Source organism: Malurus melanocephalus, unplaced genomic scaffold, assembly GCF_030028575.1.
Source record: "Malurus melanocephalus ecotype Western Australia unplaced genomic scaffold, MMel_1.1 scaffold_74, whole genome shotgun sequence".
NCBI lineage: Eukaryota > Metazoa > Chordata > Aves > Passeriformes > Maluridae > Malurus > Malurus melanocephalus.
In genome coordinates this window covers 452,881-462,395 of record NW_026623306.1, presented here as the reverse complement: position 1 = coordinate 462,395, position 9,515 = coordinate 452,881, and the positions used below count along the sequence as shown (strand labels likewise).

The 9,515-nt window shown below is 58.1% G+C and overlaps 1 long non-coding RNA gene across 1 annotated transcript; it reads right to left on the bottom strand.

Annotated features, from left to right (window-relative positions):
• Nucleotides 1–2,250: 2,250 nt before the first annotated feature.
• LOC130574036 (uncharacterized) lies at nucleotides 2,251–6,305 on the bottom strand. The gene is made up of 2 exons (XR_008965378.1): nucleotides 5,582–6,305; nucleotides 2,251–4,099 (listed from the first exon to the last, which is right to left on the bottom strand). It is a non-coding gene; the product is annotated as an uncharacterized LOC130574036 (long non-coding RNA).
• Nucleotides 6,306–9,515: the final 3,210 nt, after the last annotated feature.

The window sequence follows — 9,515 nt, the reverse complement described above, 5'->3', positions numbered from 1 at the left end:
CCCGCTCCGGAGGCGGTGAGCGGCCTCCCGCGGCGGGCAGGGAGGGCGGGCGGCGGCGGAGCGCGGTCCTAGAGCGCGCCCGGCTGGGCCCGCGGGCAGCGCCGCCTCCCCCGCTCCGCTCGGTGCGCGGCCCCTTTAAGACGGCGGGCCGCGGCGCGCAGCGAGCGCTGATTGGCCGGCGCCGCGGAGACCTCGGAAGGGGGGACTTGAAACCGCCCGTCGGGGGGGCTCGGGGGAGCGCCGGTGCGGCCGGGCGGGCGCTGCCGCTCCGCGGCGCCGGGCGGGACCCGCCGGGAACGGGCGGGACGGACACGGCGGGAGGCAGCGACAGACAGAGAGAGAGAGAGGAGGAAGGAGGGAGGGAGGCGGCCGGGGAATGGGCACGCCGCCTTCTCCTCCGGACCGGCCCCGGCGGGTCCCGCCCGGCGCCGCGCACCCCGACCCCGCGCACCCCGACCCCGCGCTGCGGGCGGTCACCTCGGGGCCAGGCGCGCCCGGCTGCGCGGAGCCCCGAGTGGAGCCCGGGGACAGGCTGTCCCGGCTGCTAGCTCCAGTCACGGGGCTTGTTCGYTTCGCTGTCCTTAAAAACACACGGGGAACGCCACCCCTCTGGGCTGGGTGGGGGTCGCGCAGGGTGGGCTGTGGGGAGCCCTTCTGCCTCTCTCCGTGGGCTTTGGCACTGCCACGCTATGTCCCAGGGCACCCTAATTTAGGAGTCAGGGTTTTGCATCCCTCGCCCCACCAACATTTCTGCAGGAGCCCACCAAACCAGCCATCAGTGCCGGCCTCGGGTGGCAGTGCCCATGGGGACAGATGTTGGGGCAGCACTGAAATAAGGGCTTCAAGCAGCTCCTTCCCCCTGCCCTGGCCTCACCTCCACCTCCAAAGTGACCGGCTGWACAAAAACCAGCCGGGACGGCGGCTGCGCGCCGGGCAGGGGTTGTGTGATGAGTTCCCCGCTGCTGAAACGGGGAGGTTACGCTTAGAACMCCGGGGATGTCGGGTCTGAGCGGGGCCAAGGCTCGGGGCGGCGGCGTGGGGAGCCGCGGGGCGTGGGAGGGACCGCTGCGGCGGCGGCAGCGCTGCGGCGCCCGTGGGAATGTTCACGGCCATCGGGACCTGCCTGAGCAGGGCCAAACTCGCTTCACAGCTTAAATTGAGGTTTAAATTGAACTGGGGTGGGGGAGAAAATTGTCTTGCAATGCGGTAGGTCGAAAAGGATCAAAACTTGCAAGCGTCCGAGATCCTCTCAGCAGAAAGGGAAAAACCTGGGGCTTCGCCCAAGTTTTGGTTTGTAGGGTGGGGGCCGGGGTGACGCAGCCATGACAAGGCAGGCGTGTGGGGCTCTGCTCTACGCATAGACTGGAGGGACAGACCAGACAAACCCCAGACTTYGTGTCTCCTGAGCCTTCGCATCCCTCTGCTTCTCTGCTGCTCTGATGGGTTCAAAAATAACTGGGAGTGTCCCCTGGGACTGAGGCTATGGGATAAATCTGACCCTCCAGCAGCACGTGAGAMGTTCACTAAATATCCCCGGTTAAAAATAATACCCTGCTATCCTGTACCTCCTGCGTGGAGGTGGAAAGCACTAATGCCAYTGGAATGACGGGCGCTGTGCCCTCGGCAGCAAAAGGGCCTCTCTGTGCCCAGARTATTGCCCTGCGCTGCTCCTGTTCATTGGGAGCTTGTTTTCTTCTAACTCACTGATTTTCTGGGATGGGTGAGTAGGCAAAACTCAGCCACCTCATCTCCCCAGGCCCTGGAGCAGTTTGTGACATGAAGCGAGCCCAGGAAAATGAGATGGGAGATGGGATCCCTGTGTCTTTAGGTGCCTTCTGCAGTCTGGTCGCAGGTCTCCAGTCAGGAGTGGAGGATGTTTCCRAGATGCTCCGAGGAGGGAGATGGGAAACCACTTTGGCTTTCCCTCCTCTCCTCCAGACAGCTGCAATTCCCAGCTGTTTCTAGAGGAAATGGCCGAGAACAGTTGATGAAAAACTTCCCAAAGTGGCACCAAAAGGAGGTATCAACACTGGCATTCCAGGGTGGCAGAGCCTGACCTGCCAGCTGCCAAATGCCAGCACAGCAAAGGGCAGGAACTCCCAGCCCGTGTGAATTCACCGGGCACYGGCCCTGCCTTCGCATCTTCCGCGACCCGGTGATTAGAGCAAATTATAAGCCGGTGCTTTGGACCAACTTAGCTAAAGATCAGAAGGGAGACTAATTTCATATCATCACCACCGCAGAACGCAATTAAATGGCTCTGCAAAGTTTTAATGCAAGTTATGACAGGAAATTTAGGAAAAAAAAATTAATCCCCACACCCAAAGCCAGCAGCTTCACCTAGCTGAGTTGTAAGAGGATGTACCAAGGCTACCGAGCGCTCCCAAGGCTTGGAGGACCTGTGGGCTACCTTACTTGGCCAGACTTTCTCTTCATCAGGCGTTTTCCTTGGGTTGCAGCAATTAAAGCACCAGAAATCATTAAAAACCCCAAACCGGCACCCGGCTGGTTGTTTTAAACACCTGCCTGTGGATTTCTCCCAGCTGTCAGGGTGTCTCCCATGCCAGGGCTGTGTTGCATGGCACCCACCTAGTAGGTACCCAACAGATCCTGCTCTGCTGAGCCCAAAGGCAGGAGAAGGTGCTGGGTGCTGGGGGAAAGGCAGCATCCCCTGGGCACAGCAAAGGAAGGCTCAAATTCACTGCACGCTGCCAGAGGCTCTGCTGGGACTGCTGTGGGATCCCCGTGGGCAGCTCCCAGTGGGCAGGGATGTGCAGCAGGAAGGACAGGTTTGGGAGGGAGTAGCTGTGGGAAGAGTGGCCTCTCCACGTTGCATATTAATGCTCCTCGCGCTTTAATTGCGGTGGGACCTCTCGAGCAGAGCCATTAGCATGCAATGCGGAGGAACATGTATTTTTGGGATGCCTGCCTGGCTCGCAGACTCTCAGCCGTGGGGAGGGGGGTAAGCTGTGGGATGCAGGGAGAGGTGTCTCACCCCCCCTTCCCCCCAGGGATGCCGCTGGAGTCACAGCTCCTTCCTCGAGCCCCTGAATCATCCCCGCTGCCATCTGCTGCACCCTCGCTCTTCCCCGCAGATGTCCTTCTTCCTTCCCCAGAAGGAGATGAGAACCGAGGATGAGGTGCCAAACACGACTTCAAACAGCATCTAATAAAACACGGGATTAATTTCTTCTGACTGGTGCTCAATGGCTCTGATTAAGCAGAGCAGGATTTAATTAGCTTGTTTGGACTGCCTCGAAGCCCGTGCCAAAGGTGGGGGAGTCTCGGCGGCTGGGTCTCCCCAGGTCCTGAGTTGATGCGAGCCTGCAGGACCTTCCCCTTGMGGAGCAGAGCCCACTGCCTGCCCTGGCAGCTCCTTCAGCATCCTGTGATCACCCTTTACCACCCAGGATGGACGCCCTTGGCTGGGCTTAATGCCAGTGACACCCACGGGGCAGGCACAGGGGAATGAGAGGAGCAGGGTGGGGGATTATGGGGGACACAAGTTGGTGGCCCTACAAAGGAGACACTGCTGTGTTCCCAACAGTGTCCCATCCTCTGAACCCCATTGCCTCCTGGCACAAACCAAACTTGCCCTGCCACCAAGACCTTGAATTTAAAGTAACCCTGTTCTCTCCCTGATTTACTACCAGTTGCTGGCTCCTCTCCTCTCCCTCCGCCTGTCTCCTTTAACCCATTTCATTATCTATGCTAGCTTAGGCTTGTCTATGTGGGAACATCATGGTGAAGTTATTGCAAAATAGATGGGCTGTGAATGTAAAGCGTGGCAGCTATTCCCCAGCAGCTCCCTGCGTGGCAGCTCCCATTCCTCACCCGCAATTCCTGCGCTAACCTCGGCTGCAGGCAGGCACTGCGAAGTGCCCAGCAGGAGCACCCCTGTGGGACATGGCTCCTGGGCTTTCCCCAGGGAAAGGCTGGGAAACTCTGCTGCATTTTAACTCTGTGGGCTCCTGTCGTTTCGGAGGAGACAGAGGTAGAAGGCTCAAAGGGAGAAAATGATGGAGAAAACAGCCGAGGAGCAGGACTTCCCTGTCACGGACGATATGCAAGCTCCAAACTCGCACTCGTGGTTTGACTCCTGAAGAAGAGGGCAAAGGCAAAATCCAAAATGTCAGACCCTGGTTATCCCATGCCCTTGACAAAGTGTCACCTCTGCTGACCTTGCCAGTRCCAGCTGCTCTGGGTGAGTCTGGTTCCCACGTTCTTTGCCCCTTGCCCACGTCCCCAGACTCAGCCAGAGCAGGGCACCAGYGTGAGGTGAGCCTGCTGCAAGGGACAAGTGCTGCCTGTAGGTCTCTTATGGCAATGGCATAGCAGGGACCCTTCCAGGACATCCCAGCAGAGCTGTGTGCGCCTGCAGACCCTACAGACAATGGGACAGTGCCTGCCTTGGGATTTTCTCGCTTATCCCAGAAGCACGGCCTTTGAGCTGTGCCCCGTGTCAGCCGTTCTCAAGTGAAGGATCGCAGCCTCTCCAGCGTGGCAGCAGTTTYCAGCAGCTTCAGGAGCCAGGCAGAAACCCCACCACACCACCTAAATATCTGCAGTTCAACATCAGTGGTTTCCTCACCCCCCTGCCCTYGGCGAGGAGGGGTTTAGGCAGGGAACAGGCGCCCAGCCGGCGTTACGGGATCTAAATCCAGCTCTGCTGGGTCTGCTTTGAGCYTCCCTCTCTCTGCCGGGGCAGAGCCTTTGGGTCCTATCTCTCCTGTTTCTTCTCCAGGCTGAGTCCCTTATCTGTCACCTCTTCCATCTGTCTCCGCCTGATACGTGCCGCCGGCAGCGCCCTGAGCCAGCCACCCCCTCCAGCACCCTGCAGCGGGGCCGGAGCGCCTCTGACAGAGGGTGACCTTGAATTTTGGGGCAGATCATCCCCCCTGCTGCCACTGGCCCCGTGGGTGCTCCCACAGCGGGGTGGACCGGTGCCAGGTGCGCGYGTGGAGCTGTAAATCTGCTGCGAGCACGGTGACAGTTTGGGCGCTTATTTTAGCAGCCTTATTTTAGGTAAAAAATTGCTGCAGGGTGAGCCGTGGTCCAACTGGCTCTGCTGCCCACGAGGGTTTTCTCCATCGCTCCTGGGAGTTTTGTGGGRAGGAGGGGGACTTCAGGGCTGTGGGGAAGGCTTTCCAGTCAGCAGCCTGCCACTGGAGCCAGCGTCCTCAGGGACACTCAGCTCTGCGACATCCTCCAAGTTCAAACCCAGTTCTTGCTGCTTGGAGGGCTCGTTGTAGCTCTGCTCACACRCCCAGCCACGCATGGCCACCTCTCTTCCCAGCAGGCAGTGAGGGGACCTGGCTGGAGCTCATCCATCCCCTGGTCTGCAGAATGCAGTGCAGAACAGACTCACCCCAGGCCACAGACCACGTGCCCTTTCCTGCTCCTACACTGCACTGAAAACCCCTTTTCCAAACTCAAAAAAACCCCAAAACCAACCCATTTTATCAAGCCCACGTTTTCCTGGCTCGCACCTTCACTTTGTCATTTGGAAATGCTGTGACTGGCTCTCCCCCCTGGGACCTTCAGGCAGGGAGCCACTTCCCCCCCTTCCCCCAGCTTTTACCTTTACTGTTTCCAGCGCGGTCTTTTCCTCCTCGCTCTGAGCACTCACCGCTCGCATCCAGCCTGCACGACTTGCTGACCCAGCACTCCTGCCCGCTCCTCCATCCGTTTTGCCTCCACACGTAATGCACTTTCATAATCTTCCCCGGGAAGGTCGTGCGGAGCAGGTCACGGTGCYGCATCGGGGGCTGTGACCACGCAGGGGTCCCCATGCACTGCCCGTGGCCCTGCACCTGGGTTTCCCTCGCCATTCACCCCATTACTTGGCCCAGACACCCGCAGGGATGTGGGAAACCCCAAAATATCTGATTAGAGGGCTGCCTGCAGGATGGCAATGGTCCTCTGCGATGGCTCTGCTATGCCGGCTGTGTCGTGTCGCTGCTCCCAGGGAGTTTTGCAGCACTCAGGCTGCCCACAGCCTCCCCACACCCTGGCCCTGGCTGCTGCCAGGTGAGTGGTGAGTGGGCAGAGGCTGGTGACGGCCTGAAACAACAGCCCAGATGTGAACCCCAGCCCAAATGTGAACCCCAGCCCAGATGGGAACTGTAGCCCAGCTCTGCCACTGCCACAAGCTGAGGGTTGCTTTGTGCCAAGGCCACTGTCCCAGTGCCTCCCTCTGCTCCCAAATCTCTTCTGGAGGCTTTGCCATGCCCACAGTGTGCCCACGGCCACTGCCATCATCCCACCCAGCAAGAAACACGAGAGCCATCCAAAGCCTTCCCCATTCCCAGCAGCAGAGGCGTGGGCTGCTCACCACAGGTCCTTGTTAGCTTAATGAATGAATTTCAGAGCTGGGCTTTCAGATGACATTTGGGCATACAGCTTTGGGCAAAAGACTTCAGAATGTCACAGCCTCCATGTCTCCAAAAATCCTCATCTTCTGGTTTCTGGATGAAATAATAACCAAACCAGGAGACTCTCATAAAGGAAATCAGCAAAGACAACTACTTTTATATGTGCGCTTAAGTATTTAGGTCAGTATTTTTAGAATAAATAGCCGTGGGTTGGTTCCTATCTTTTCACTTTCATTTTTCACACTTCAGCTTCATTTTCCTGAATCTGGTTGTACCGAAGCAGCAATTGGGTTTTTCAAAGCGCTCACACCTACCGGAGCGCTGACCTCACTGCCTCCCCCTTCTCCACGGCTCCTCTGGCCTTTCCTTCTCCCCTGAGATATCACCACGATCAGGGGCTGTATCTCTGTCCCTCTCTGCTGTAAACATTTCCCCCAGAGCTGGTGAGGGAAGGGAGGAAATGGGCTGCGGTGGGATCAGCTCTGCAAGGGGGTGAGGATCTTTGCTGCTCTGAACYGGGAAAGGGATGGACGTGAGCRCTGCCATGGCCCACGGTGTGTCCGTGTGACTCCCTGCACGTCCCCAATCCCGGTCCCAATGCCCATCCAGTCCCTTCTCCCTCCAAAGACAGCCCTGGCCACGACTTGGGCGTTGCACCCTGCAGCCTGCTATTAAAAGCAAACCATCTAGAAGAGTCCTTCGGAGTGAAAGCAGCTTTTAAAGGAAACATTGGCAGCCTCGTTTGGCTGCAACAGCGCCTGCTTTGCTAAAGGCCTCCAAAATTAGAAGAGGCTCAGAAACTTAGGATGGATGTTACTGCAGCAGAGTGRGGAGGGGGTATGAGGGGGAGGCTCCAGCCTGCTCAGCCTCAGCTGTGCTTCCCCAGGAATCAGGACRSTGCTCCATAGCTCATCGGTACAACGCTTTTTTTTGGGGGGGAGGAGAAGAAAAGATTGGCATGGGAAGAGAGCATGGGGCACAATGCCTGGCCGGYGTGGAAATCCCGGGCATGCACGTGCTGCTGGAAGAAGCAGCGATCTCTGCTGTGCTAAACACGCTCCACGGGAGCCACGGAGATGTGCCAAAGCCTCTTCAGGACTTAGCTGCTCATAAACGCGCTGCGGATGGGAAACGAGCCCTCGGCTTCCCCCGGTGTGGGCGAGCGGCGAGTTCACCCCAGCAATGCTCCAGCCCTACAAGCTGGGGGGGTTGGGGGGCATAGGGCACGTCCCTGCTGATCCCTGGAATTAGCTCTGGGCTCCTGCCCACCCTGCATTGCCCCTGGGAGAGCTTTTTCCCCAAGTGAAGCCTTCCTCCTCCCCGGCTCAACGGCTGCTTCACCTCCAAGAGTTATTCACAGATAAACTCCATAAATTTGGGGGACAGCCATTTTATCACTCCTGGCAGCTCTGTGCATTGCCTGCCACAAGGTGAAGCCGTGGGAGCTGGGAAGGGATGGAAAAACCAGCTCCTGGCAGAACTGGAGCAGCAGAGTGCCTGGCCAGGACCAGCTCCGCTCTGGGACAGCTGGGGCCAGATCCTGCCCCGGCTCTTGCTGCCCACCTGGGCTTTCTGAGGCTTTGTTAGACACAGGGAGGCTGGAGAGCAGAAAACCTCCTCCTCCTCCCCGCCTTGCCTCCATGGATGATTTATTTCGACACRCGACTCCATCCTGTTTTGCTGCATCACTCCAGGCGCTTTATTGCCTCTGGCCTGGGCTGGCGACATCCCTGCACCCATCCCYGACTTCCCAGGAGCAGAAAAGAGCCCTCGAGCCCCTGTGGCCAGGGCTCATYGTGATATCAAAATGCTCCCAAGTTTTGGTGGTTAGCTGGCCTTTCCTGACCTCCCAGAGCAGTTTCCCTTCTCCTGGCCCCTTTCTTGGACTGTTGGTCTGTCACTGCCTGGCAGCTTCCACTCAGGGCTGTTTAGGGTGCCCATGGCTGGGGAGGATGCCTGTGCTTGTCAATTCACTGGGAATATTTTGCTGGAACATCACCTGTAAAAATAAATACATTTAAAATTTTCCATCCTTAATTTTGCCCTGCACCTACCRACGTGCAGGGATCTATTCAGTAGCTCCAATGGCTCTGTGAGCTTCTGAAGGGACATGGCCCTTATCCACAGTGGGTGTGTGGGTAATGTGTCCTTGCAGAGGGGCACCACTGCCATCCCAGCAGGACACAGACCTGCACAGGCTGCATTCCTGCCAGGGACATGGCACCCCAGCCTGCTGCCAGACTGCCCTCCCACCAGGCACCGCTGCTGGCAGTTTGGATTTYGAATTTCAATTTTGACCAGGCTATAGGTTGTTTCATTTTCATGTCGCTGCCAGCCTGGTATTTCCCTTTTCCCATGGGAAACCGAACACTCCAGGGTGTGATGATTGCTGGAGATGCTGATGGGGAGGGCAGGGAAGGGGCTTCCAGCCAACTGGGGCACCACACWCTCCCTACATCCCCCCAAAACGAACCCCTCCATTTCACAGCCTTCCCGGAGCGCAGCGCAGCCATTGAGAGGGGCCGGATTTGCTGCCTAAAATTCCGTCTTCTAATAAGGCTTTTTTTTTTTTTTTTTTCCCTCTAAACCTGCGAGCAGGGAAGAAYCCCCTCCTCGTCTGGGCGAGATTTCCACACCTCAGTGGCGGTGGCGAGCGCTCTGCATGGCTCGCATTCAAATGAACCTGGGCTGCCACCCATCCCCTCTGCCAGCCGCCCCCACGCCCGCCGAGCCGCTGATGTTTTTTGGGAAGGAGTCTTTTTGCCTRCTGTGGGGTTGGGGTTTCTGGGTCTGGCGGGAGCTGCGGTGTTGGGGTTTCCTGTTTACACGCGCAGCTGTGCCGGCGGTTGGAGGGAGGTCGGCGTTGGCCAAAAACATCATCAGTGCCAAAACATCGCCGGTGCCTTAACTGGCTCCGGAGTCCGAGGCCTGCGTGCAGAATGCCAGCCAGCAAAAGGCTTTTTATGAAGGCAGCACCAGCGAGCCGCTGGTAGACGCTGCATGCGCATAATTAATTAAACTGCGTAATTAATAACAGCGCATTATTAATAAAGGCCTGGGGGGCGTCCCCACCGTAACCAGGGGGCTAGTGCCACCCTGGCCCGGTAGCCCAGTGCGTGGGGACGATGCGTCCGGGAGGAC